The 12,572-nt window shown below is 43.1% G+C and overlaps 1 protein-coding gene across 3 annotated transcripts in view; it reads right to left on the reverse strand.

The window, feature by feature from the left end:
* The window catches only part of GGACT (gamma-glutamylamine cyclotransferase), a 46,947-nt gene extending 35,363 nt beyond the window's left edge, over positions 1-11,584 (reverse strand). For all 3 annotated transcript variants that reach the window (XM_034665434.1, XM_034665431.1, XM_034665435.1), the window contains exons 1-2: positions 11,512-11,584; positions 7,189-7,359 (exon numbers count right to left, since the gene is read on the reverse strand). The gene's annotated coding sequence lies outside the window, so the exon portion shown is untranslated. The remainder of the gene's footprint in view (positions 1-7,188; positions 7,360-11,511) is intronic.
* Positions 11,585-12,572: the final 988 nt, after the last annotated feature.

Genomic DNA, 12,572 nt, shown 5'->3' on the forward strand with positions numbered 1-12,572 from the left:
TAAAGGAAAAAGTGAAACTTGATCTTTCTGTGTATAATATGTGGTATTTATCATCAGAGAATTTCAAGATGTGAAAGCTGGAAAAAACTTTTAAAATTACATTTTAAAGGTGAAGAAGTGAAATCTAGGCTGTAATCAAACTAAATGATTTGCCTAAGATCATACAGGTAGTAATTATGAACAGAGCGGGAAAGAGAAAACATCTCCTGATTCCCCTACAACCCTCGGGTAAAACTAGGACTCCGCTCTCCAGAATGCCTCACCTCGGAACGCACTGTTTAGTACGCTGCCACCAGGGGGCAGCAGGTGTATTAGTCTGGTATTCTAAAACCCCAACTTAAGGCCCCAGTACACATCTATAGCCCCTTCCTCCACCCCCCAATATATATGCGCATTTATAGAACTTTATTAATATCAACAGGAATAAAGTTTAAAGAACATCTATAATAAGTTTTTAAACAAAACAAAGACTTAGGTCCAATGGAGGTAACAACCTTTCTCTTCCTTCACTATTTTTAATTTGTTCTAATCCTAAGTGATGTAAGGGTCAATTACCATTAGTTTTTTTTTTTTTTTAAGATTTTATTTATTTATTTGACAGAGATAGATACAGCCAGTGAGAGAGGGAACACAAGCAGGGGGAGTGGGAGAGGAAGAAGCAGGCTCATAGCGGAGGAGCCTGATGTGGGGCTCGATCCCATAACGCCAGGATCATGCCCTGAGCCGAAGGCAGACGCTTAACCGCTGTGCCACCCAGGCGCCCCAATTACCATTAGTTTTAAACCAAAAGTGACTTAGCCAGGAAACCCATACCATTTCTTTACATGTTGAACCAAATTTTCCTAACACGTGGCCTCCCAGGCTTCATACCACAATAACCTCAAGCCCATAGGCAACTTGTCCTCTGTCTTCCTTTCTTCGTCAGGCTGTTGTTCTTTCTAATACCCCTGTGTTACAAAGGAAGGTCTGTCGATAGGTCTAACCCTTCAGCAACTTTTCAGAGTTGTTAAATGGAGTTAAATGGAGAGATTCTAGATGACAGTAATTTCCACTCTGTTTTTAAATGATACTACCAACTGGAAGCTCAAACCATTGCAGCTACTCGGTGAGATGTGACAAGGCCATCCCTCAGCAACGACCCTGTGCACCCTGAGACTTCCACGGTTTCATCTAATTCGAGAAGGGAGGGACAACAACACCAGCAGTGACATTAAGGTAATTAATCCCGGAGGCAGCTCCGCACTTTCAGGCAATAGTGACCAGTGACTGCGGTCCCTAAATCACCCAAAGAGAGGCCCATGATCTTTATTTCACAAACAAATTTCAAATGCTTTTCTTCCTTGAGCTCAATATGCTTTAATAAAGAAAAAGGTATTCAAATGCAAGCTTTCGCTACTGCCTCAGACACATGGGAGCAGTCCATTTTTAAACTACAACAGTGCTGTGTTCCCTGTAGTTAAAAGGCATCCAAAGAAATTACTCTCTGCTTACATCCAGTTGCTTTCATGTAACTTACTATTCACAGATCAATTTTTTTCTTTCTTAAATAAAGCTGGGTTTTTGTTGTTGTTTGGTGTTTTTTTTTTAGAGGCAGGAGTTGGTGGGGGAGAAGAGGGGCAGAGAGAGAGAGAGGGAATCTTAAGCAGGCTCCATGCCCAGCACAAACCTCAACGGGGGGCTCCATCTCACAACCCTGAGATCATGACCCGAGCCAAAATCAAGAGTCGGACATTTAACCGGCTGAGCCACCCAGGTGCCCCCTTCTCTGATCAATCTAACCTAACATAAAACTGATGGAAAAAGCAGTTATGACACTACTGGTCACAATAAAGCAGAAATGAGACATGCACTAGACGCACGTAATGAATGGGTTGCTGCAAAATGCATCATGTATTCAGATAATATTCCGTATTCCTTTGCCAAATATGATGTGTCAACTGGTGAGACTTAAAGTCTCCTCTATAAATAACATTCTGGTTTTAATATTTTCCATATAGAATATTTACCATATTTAAATATGGAATATCACCAGAAATATTTTTATAACAGGCATATAAAGTAAATTTAATTCAGTAATTTATTCAAGTTATTAAAAATAACTTTTATAATACTCAGAAAATTGAAATCAGATAATTAAAAAAAAAACCACACACCTATTAGGAGGTCTTAAATTAAAAAAAACCCTGATAATATCAAGTGCTAACAAAAATATGGAGCAACTGGAACTCTCATACGTTGGTGGTTGAGATGCAAAATGGTGGGGTACAGCCACTCTGGAAAAGTTTGGCACTTTCTCAAAACGTTAAGCATACACTTATCATATGACCCGGTGATTTTGCTCCTAGGGATCTGCTCTAAAAAGATGAAAAATTTCGATCACATAAAAACCTATATGCCAACGTTTGCAGCAGCTCTATTCATAATCCCCCCAAACTGTAGAGAATCCAATGTCCTTCAACAGTGCATGGATACATAAACTGGGGTATTCCCATAAGACAGAATACACTCCTCAGCAATAAAAAAGCATACATACATGGAAGAAACTCAAAGATGTTGTCTGAGTGAAAGAAGCCAGTTCAAAGGTTGTATACTATTTAATTTCATTTATGCGACATTCTAGAAAAGGCAAAACTTTTCAAGATGGAGACATATCCAGGCACCTGGGTGGCTCAGTTGGTTAGGCATCGCCTATTGATTTCAGTTCGGGTTATGATCTCAGGGTCCTGAGATCAAGCCCCACATCCGTGCTCAGTGTGGAATCTGCTTGGGATTCTCTCTTTCCCCATCTCCCTCTGACTTCATGCTTGCTCTCTCTCTTGCTCTCTCTCTCTCCCTCCCAAATAAATAAATAAATAAATAAATAAATAAATAAATAAAAAGATGGAGACCAGATCAAAGGTTGTCAGCAATTAGCAGGAGGGGAAGGGTTTGACTTACAATGGGACAGACTGAGGGAGGGCTTGGTATTTTTTGGTTTTGTTTTCTGGCTTTTTTTGGTGGTGGAACTGTTCTGTAAAAGAACTGTGATGGAAAGTTACATCAAGCAATTTTAAAACTTGCAGCATTATACAACCAAAAAGGCCAATTTTACTTTATATAAATTCTAGTAATAATGAAAGTATGAAAGTATGTAACTACTCTAAAACAGAGTTAAAAATAAGAGGTAAAAGTAAGAACAAGAGAACTCTGAATTAAGCTAATGCTTGGCATACGTCAATATTTATTATTAAAAGCGACTTGGGAGATGTAAAAACCAAAGACAATGAATGGGCTTTGTTTTGACTCTGGTTTGAATAAACCAACTGCACAGACCTTTTTAGGCAAAAGGGGATATTTGAATACAGTATTAGATGATATTAAGGATTTTTCATTCATTGTTAGGTACGACTATACTTAAGTAAAAAACTAAACTTTAAAAAAATTCATACTAAAATATTTAATGATAAAATGACATGATTTCTGGTATTTGCTTCAAAATCCTCCAGAAGTAAACAAAAAACAAAAACTCGAAAAAAGAAAGGGAAAAAGGCCACTTGGAACAAGTGCGACAAAGCTAGGATGGGGCATGGGTTTCTGATGCTGTGTTGGTTCATGAAGGTTTAAGGTTTACTATGTTCTACTTTTGAGTATGGCTGGAAATGTTCATAATAAATGCTAAAAGAAAAAAAGAAACAGTGACTTAGTCTTTGTAAATACTCCCCAAAATGCCATCTAACTGTTCTTTATTCATTTATAAGATACACTACAGTTGACCCTTCAACAACACTGGGGTTGAGGGCAACCAACACCCTGCATTTGAAAAATCTGAGTTTAACTTCAGACTCCCCCAAAAATTAACTACTAAGAGCTTACTGCCGACCACAGGCCCTAGTGATAACATGTGCGTCAACTAATGCGTATTTTGTATGCTATGTGTATCATATACTGTATCTTACAATAAAGGAAGCTAAAGAAAAGAAAATGTTATTTAAAAAATCATGAGGAAGAAAAAATACATCTACAATACTGTATTTAGTTAAAAAAAAAAAGCTGCATGTAAGCGGACTCAGGAAGTTCAAACCTGTGTTTTCAAGGGTCAGTAGTGATTTCCCTTTATAGTTTTTATTAGGCTTTTATAATCTGTATTTAACTTTACAGAAATCCAAGCTGAGGGAGAAAGAGTCCAGGCAGTTGTGGCTCTTCTCATGAATAAGGGCTTCATAATGGTACAGGTAATGCCTTAAAGAATGCTTTTTCAAGTTTCGTTTAATGCTCATAGATTAGTAAAATCACCATGAGATGAAGAAACTTAATAATTTTCATTAACATATCTGCTGCATAGTCCTGAGTGCAGGTAACAACAGCAGGAAGAGGTAATTAACACTCACAAGTTTAAAGACAGACGCAGTAACAGGAACACATGGAGGAGAGGGCGGCATAATAGGAGAAGTTCTAATTTACTCTTTCTCTAATTTATTCTGACATAACTCAAAATATCAGAGTTCCAGTAACACTCTCCACCAACTGGAAATATCTTTCTTACTGGTGGCCTATTAAGTGGAAGACTCTATGGGGGAATCAGAACGAGGACGGTGGGGTTCTCATCTCAACAGAGTTAATGTATGAGAAAATGCTAAACGGTTTAGCACAAATTTTGTTTAAAATAGTCCAGCAGAGTTTAAGGCTAGTGTGCAAAAACAATTACACAGGCAAAAATAGCAGAGAAAAGTAAAAGGTTGAAGAGCTGCGAGCAGCAAAAGCCCCATCGGGGTGCGGAGGCAAGAGTGAGCCGTGGGGAGGAAGGGGCATAGGAGTGAGTCAAAGGTTCTGACAGCTGTTCAGTGCAGCTCATCCGTCTCCTGACACCCAGAAGCCTCTCTTCCCAGAGCTGAAGGAGAGGCCCCAAGCGTCTAGCTCACCATGTCAGCACTAAAGAGCAGAGACACCGCACCGGGAGAATTATTAGCACCTGGTAGTAACCATCCGACGGTCCCAGTGTCTGCAGAGCTGCTCTGATCCTGAAGCAGCTACTATAGACCACGAGGTGCGGTGACTACATGAAGGCCTCCCAAAGATCCCCAGACCCTGGGCTGTGTTACCTAGTAGGGACTTCCTCCATGGGATTAACGTTAAGGGCTTTAAAATGCAGAAATTATCCTGGATTATCCAAACGGGCCCGATCTAACGACATGAGTCCTCAAAAGTGGAGCTTTCCTGGCTGGGAGCGGAGAGAGAGCAGGGACCACGGCAGAAGGGTACAGAGATGAAATGCTATCTCTCAAGGTGGAGGGAGGGGGCCGTGAACCAAGGAATGTGGGGGGCCTCTGGAAGTGGGAAAAGGTGAGAAAATGGATTCTCCCCCAGGGCCTCCAGGAGGGGACATAGCCTCACTGATGCCCTGATTTCAGCCTGGTGAGACCCGTGTGGACTTCTGACCTAAAGAACCATAAGACAAGTAAATACCTGTGTTGTTTTAAGCCATGAAGTTGGTGCCGCCTTGTTCTAGCAGCATTAGGCAACCCTTCTCCTCGTCGCTAGGCCTTTGCCTGTGCCCCCACCCCTCTCTCACGTCACCAAGCAAGCGCACTTTCACTGGAATTAAAAGACAAGATCTTCCACATCTCACATCTCTGCTCAAAGGTCTCTTCCTCAAAAAGTTCTCCTAAACCTACTTGCCCAGCCCAGGACAGGTCATGACCCCTCTCCATACACTCACTCCGCACCTACACCTCTCCAGCTCAGTGTTTGCCTGACTACAGATATTCTCTCCTTCAGAGCTTACGTTTACTGAGCATTTACTAAATACTAAGCACCACGAGAAGGATTTTTCATGGGTTTTCTCATTCAATCCTCCCAACAACCCTATCAGGTCGACACAATTATTGTCCCTCATTTTTTAAATTAGAAAGGTCAAAATCACTCAGCTAGTACATGGCAGAGCCAGGATTTGAAGTCAGGTGGTCTGACACAGGAGTTGTTGCCCTTAACCAGAACATTAACATCTGTCTCCTATGTGAGAAATCCAAGTTCCAAGATCCTGTGGATTTCTTAACACAACACCCACCATGTTCAACACAGAGAAGCTTAATAGTTGCTGAATATGAACAAATGGGACAAAGATGGTTTTCCCCCTACTATTCTTTTTTCTTTTTTAGAAAAACTTTTTTATTATGGAAAGTCAAATCTATACAGAAGTGATGATAAAATGATTCCCCAAATCCCCAAATCTCAACTTCAACACTTATCAATGTAAGGCCAAACTTAACACCAACACTTAATCAATTTAATATTATATTATCTAGTAGAAAGAACCTCCTTCAATATTCTTTTTTTAAGATGTACTTATTTATTTGAGAGAGAGAGCATGCGCACAAGTGGGGGAAGGGGCAAAGGGAGAGGGAGAGAGAAACTCAAGCAGACTCCACAGAGGGTAGAGCCCCACATGGGGCTCAATCTCAAAACCCTGAGATCACGACCTGAACTGAAACCAAGAGCCAGATAATTAACCAACTGAGCCATCCAGGCACCCCTCAACATTCTTTTACAGAATCTCATGTTCCTAGTTCTCATCACATGTTCATTTACCTGTGTTATTAAGACTTAAAAAAAAATCTTGAAATAGATAAGTCTTTCCAAGAAAAACATAAATCAAGGGAACTGTAAAGAGGAAACTGATATTTTTTTTCCCTATATAAAATTAAATTTTCTGGGGCGCCTTGGTGGCGCAGTCATTAAGCATCTGCCTTTGGCTCAGGGCATGATCTCGGTGTTCTGGGATCGAGCCCCGCATCGGGCTCCTCCGCTAGGAGCCTGCTTCTTCCTCTCCCACTCCCCCTGCTTGTGTTCCCTCTCTCGCTGGCTGTCTCTCTGTCAAATAAATAAATAAAATCTCTAAAAAAAAAATTAAATTTTCTGCAGAGCATAAATATTGCAAACAAAGTTTAAAAAATGGAGGAAACAGTCGTAACACATATGACAAAAGATTAGTATCTCTAATGTATAAAGAATTCTTACAAATCAATAAGAAAAAGACCAATAACATGTTATCTGGAAAAATGGGTACAGGGATGAACAGACAGTTTCACCTACTAACTTAAGCAACAGAAAGACAAGGACTTCCAAGTGACACTATTTGTCAAGATACTTCTCTGGTGCTCCAAGATTTAGGAGTAAGACACACTCTAGAACAGAGTTAAAAACAAATCCTACCTGTAAACTTGTTTCTTCAAAAGTGGGTCGCCCTGGAATCCAGCACCATAGTAAGTGTGAGAGCTTACAAAGCTTTTGACTTCAGAATCCTTCCAAACGGGACAGCAGCATAAGTACCCCCACCTCACAGCGTGACGAGTAGACCATGGACCAGGTATCCAGCTCTCAGTCCTGCCAGAGGATGAAGAGGAAGGCGAGTGAAAAAAGCTGAGTGTTTAAGAGACAAGGGGCTTAAAAAGAAAAACAAACCTCCCAGCCCCTGCCAGATGGCATCTGAAACCCTGGGCCTGGGCCCAGAAAGGAAAGTATTTCCATTCAGTGGGAGAATGGGATCCGCCAGCCGAGGGGCCACAGGGTGGCTTGAACAGAGGAGAGTTACCACTGTCCTAGCAGAGGGGTTCAAAGTTCTCAACATCCTTGAGAAATAGCAACCATATCCTCTCCTTCAAGTAAGGAAAATAAGATGAGAAAGGAAAAAGTATATTTTCAGCCATCAGGCAAAGCCTATTTTAGGAATATTGAGCTTCTTGGATGAGGGTTTCTGAGTTCTTTAACGTCATAAAATTATATTAAAAAAAAATTCAAATCACCTCTGAGGTACACCTGCCAAAAATGGCAAAACTGAACCTAATTAACGTAAACCTTTAGATCTAACCTCCAGCTTACAGGAAATACAGGGGTAGAGGAGAAGCTAAACCATATTATACAAAAAGCCAAATCTGGGGCGCCTGGGTGGCTCAGATGTTAAGCATCTGCCTTTGGCTCAGGGCGTGATCCCAGAGTCTTGGGACGAGCCCCATGTCAGGTTCTTCTGCTGGGAGCCTGCTTCTTCCTCTCCCACTCCCCCTGCTTGTGTTCCCTCTCTCACTGGCTGTCTCACTCTGTCAAATAAATAAATAAAAAATCTTTATAAATAAATACATACATACATAAATCCAAAATGTGAGGCATCTATAGGGAGCCAAGGCCCACCAGTAAATCATTGGCATTAAAGAAACTCACTGGGACTGTGATAGACCACGGTCAGCAAACTCGGGCCCTCAGGTAAGTCTAGCCTGCCAGTGGAGTTTAAAACCTTGAAAACAAAATTCTACTGGGACACAGCCACGCTCATCCACGTCCATATCATCTATAGCTACTTTTTGCAGGAACGCACAGTTGAGTAGTTGCAAACTGAGACCACACGGTCTGCAAATCCTGCGAGAGTTAGTGTTTGGGGCTTTTCACAAAGTCTGCTGAACCCCTGTCCTAGATTAAAAGAGGTAACAGCTACTCAACAAAATACCGCGTGTGGACCTTGTCTGGATTCCAACTCACACAAACCAACAGAAAAAGTAAGTGCATTTTTGAGGCAATCAAGGAACTTTGTGGACTGGGTCTTAGAAAATATTATGGAATTACTGTCTATACAATCAGGAGATGACAATGGTTATTAAGGCTATACGAGAAAAAGACCTTTGGTTGGAAGCTCATACTACTATCTAAGGGCGACATGATATGGTGTCTGGAATTTAAACTGCTTCAACAACAAAAAGACAAAGCAGATATGGCAAAGAAATTGTTTTAACAAACTGTTCGATCTATTTGTGGAAATGTAACGGGGACGTTCATTGTACTAGTCCCTCTGCTTTCGCGTTTGCTTTAATAAAAAAGAAAAAAAAAAACCCAAGCCTTGATCAAAAAGTAGAGTTTAATAAGGACGTCTGGGTGGCTCCATCGGTTAAGTGTCCAACTCTTGATTTCGGCTCAGGTCATGATCTCAGGATTATGAGATCGAGTCCCGTGTCCAGCTCCACGGGGCTCTCCCTCCTCCTCTGCCCCTCCCTTTCTTTAAAAAAAAAAAAAAAGTAGGGTTTACAACCAGCCAGCCTTTCTCTTCAGGCACCTCCCACCGCACCCATTCTTACGCGCAGTCCAGCCTCAGCACACCCGTTGCTCCTGTATCACTGAGAATAGCTACACTGGAGAGTCCTTAACTCTGTTCGCGGTGTCTGCCACCAGGAATGCCCCATTTCACTCCTTAGCCCAACGAAATTCTACTCCTTGCTCAAAGTCCAGCACAAATGTGACCCTAGCCAAGTCCTCCAGTGACATCTCTCTGCATCCCAACAGACAATTGCCTCTTTGAAATGTCTTCCGTCCTTAACACTAAAGGACTAAACTCTTTACTATCTGTTACTTCATAATGCCATACAAACCCCGAGACCCCTAGTAACTGGGTCTTTTCTGTCATTCCCCTGGAGGAGTATAAGACCTTAGGCCCACTAAGCATTGCCCATACAGTTCTTAGGTCCAAGGGCAGGTCCAACCTAAACAAAGCTATCCTGCCGTGGGCAGCTTTACTGACAAGAGTGAGACCTTCAATTAAAGAATGAATTTCCGCTAAATGAGAGGCTGGTCATGGTTACCTGGTGCTCTCTTAATAAAATCTCTAATTGCTAAGGTTTGCCCCTGACTAGAGAATGTTCTAGAGAAGAATGCTAAGCTCGCTTGAATGTGTCCTCTCATCATCGCCTCTCCTTGGGACCCGTCCCTCTGCAAACAAACACTGCTGCGTTCACCTCCACACCAGTCTGCTGGGGGCCCTACCCCTGCTAAGGTGCCTGGCTAACTGTGGGTACAAAGCCGTCCAGTGACTCCACTTGGAAGAGCTGACACAGGCTGGAACTTTCAAGAGATCTCACTAGATAAAATTAAAAAAAAAAAAAATGAACAGATAATTTTAAAAACAGTAACAGCTTCTGTCCCTGTTCTCTTGTACTTTCTGCTGCCCAAAATCTAAGACCAGCATGAATAACCACACTCTTTAGGTCTAACAGTGAAGACCCTCTTTGGCAAGGTCAACTAGTCCAAAATATTTCTGAACAAAAATCCACCAATTAGGAATTAATTTAACTTTACAAACTCAGCTTTTGCAATACAAATGCTCTCTATGAGGGCTGTCTGCTTATTCAGGAACTTCTGGCTTCTCCTGGGAGTCGTTTCAAGAAAACCAGGCATTTTGGGAAAATGAGGGCAAACGGCAGGAGCTCTCCATATTAGCATTTCAATAAATTGAATGAGACCAGGGAGAACAGTCTTCCGTTATACCAAAAAGTACATAAGAACAGTGTGAGACCTACACTTTATATAGGTCAATCCAACAGATTTAGAGGTGTCCTTTAGTTTTTTTTTGTTGTTGTTTTGCTTTTTTATTAGAGGGGGGAGGGGGAGAGGAAGAGGAAGAGGAAGCAGGCTCCACGTTTGGGGCTCGATCTCACAACCCTGAGGTCATGACCTCAGCGGAAATCAAGAGTCCGCAGCTTAACCCACTGAGACACCCAGGCTTTAGTTTTTTGTTTTTTTTTTAAGATTTTATTTATTCATTCAACAGAGAGAGAGAGACAGCCAGCGAGAGAGGGAACACAAGCAGGGGGAGTGAGAGAGGAAGAAGGAGGCTCCCAGGAGCCTGACGTGGGGCTCGATCCCAGAACGCCAGGATCACGCCCTGAGCCGAAGGCGGACGCTTAACGACTGAGCCACCCAGGCGCCCCTGTCCTTTAGTTTTTAATACATGATTTCTCCCTAGGACATTTGGCAAAATGATCTGCTTTTTAAAAAGTGGCTACAAGTCTCATGCATTTTCTTATCAGTTCTATATTAATAAAGCAAGCTTGGAGTCAAGAAGGTATGTTTAAAAAACCGTGCACTGACCGGGTTTCAAGTGCAATTACGTAGTTAATCTTTGGGCAACAGAGTGAAAGAGCAATGACCAGACCTGGTAATAAGGCAGCAAGAGAAATTTCTCCCCACGATTCAGATGTGTCACTAACAGCTCCAGAGAAACCCAAGGTCATAAACTCACAAATACCATAAGTTTTTAGATTTTTTTGGCAGCTTTTGGTTTCCTCACGAACAGGAATGTCTGAATTAAAAGCAGGAATTCTGCAAAGTGTTAGCCTCGTTCACCTGAGAGATCCTTTTAAAACTACCTTCTGAATGATCATCTCTCTCTCCTGAGTAGGAACGGGCAGCGTCCACACCTGCAGACAGTTCCTAACTTTTTCCGCCTTCGCCCGCTCTGGCGGTGGCGCCCGCGTCCTGCCGCGTGCAGCGGCTCTGGGGACGCGTTTCGTGCCCGGGTGTCCCCTCCTTTCCGGCAGGTCCCGCAGGCCGCCCGCGGCCCCTTCACTGCCAGGCTCGGTGCCCGGCCTCCTGTCCCCCGCCCCGCCTCCCGCGGGCGCCGTGCAGGGACGGACGTCCCGAGTCCCCGGCGTCCCCAGAGCCCCCGCGCGGAGGGAGCGGGGACAGGAGCCCCGGCTCGACCCGCGCCCAGCGCCTCACCTGCCGCAGAGCGCAGCGCCGTCGGGGACTGCCGACCCGGCAGGAGCGGAAATCTAAGTCGAGACTGGCGCAGCCTCCCCGGGAGGCCGCCCCCGGCGGCGCCCCCTGGAGGCGGGACGCGGCACCCGCCCGCCCGCCGGGCCCGGAGCACACCTGGGCACGCGCCGGGACCCACGCCGCCGCTCACACCTGGGGCGCCCCGCCACGGACGCTTCCGCTCTAATGCGTCCTGCCTGGGGCCTCGTGCCGGCCTTGGCTTAGTGTGGGACCCAGACACACCTGGGGGCACACCACAGCTACATACACAGTGACGAGCCCACACCTGGGAATGCATCCGGGAGGACAGGTACACACGTCACCGAAGGCTCACACTCGAGCATCCGCACTCAGCGCTGGTATACTGGATACACGTAATCATATAGTCGATACCAACACATTTTCCGATTCTCCCTTTTAAAATAAAACAGTGGTTGTAGGGGACAATGAAAGAAATGACTTCCCGTTTGTCCGCTGGCTCCTAGAACTAAACTTGAACCCCAGAGATTAGAGGAGTGAAGACCAAAAGCTGAAGAGAATTTTTCTCTAGAGACTTTGTTCATTCTGGGTTTAAGCAATGCTCCTTTTGGGACTCAGGTGACAAGAAGGGCACAGAGATAGAGGTCCACTAATGTCACCTCTCCCCAAAGACACAAATATATAAGTAGTTACTGGAATAGCAATAATCCCTCTTAATCTTTTTCTCCACCTTCCGATTTTTCATGTATGTGGACTAGTGGAAATCTTATTACAATTTGATTTTTATCTAAACATTTCCGATAATGTAAATGTGGTTGTGTTTTGAATGGATGTACAATTCCAAAAGAAATCTAAAAGATCAGATTCATAAGCCATAATTTATTTCCGAGAGTTCTTTCTTGTCTTGAGAACTTCATAATTATATTAAAATATTAAAAAAAAATCTTGTCTAGCATATATTTTTAACAAATTATTTGAAGAGTAGCAGTAATCATATTTTTTTAAATGAAAAATGATTTTTTTTTGAGGGAGGACAAATTATGTTG

This window comes from Ailuropoda melanoleuca, chromosome 7 (assembly GCF_002007445.2).
Source record: "Ailuropoda melanoleuca isolate Jingjing chromosome 7, ASM200744v2, whole genome shotgun sequence".
Taxonomy (NCBI): domain Eukaryota; kingdom Metazoa; phylum Chordata; class Mammalia; order Carnivora; family Ursidae; genus Ailuropoda; species Ailuropoda melanoleuca.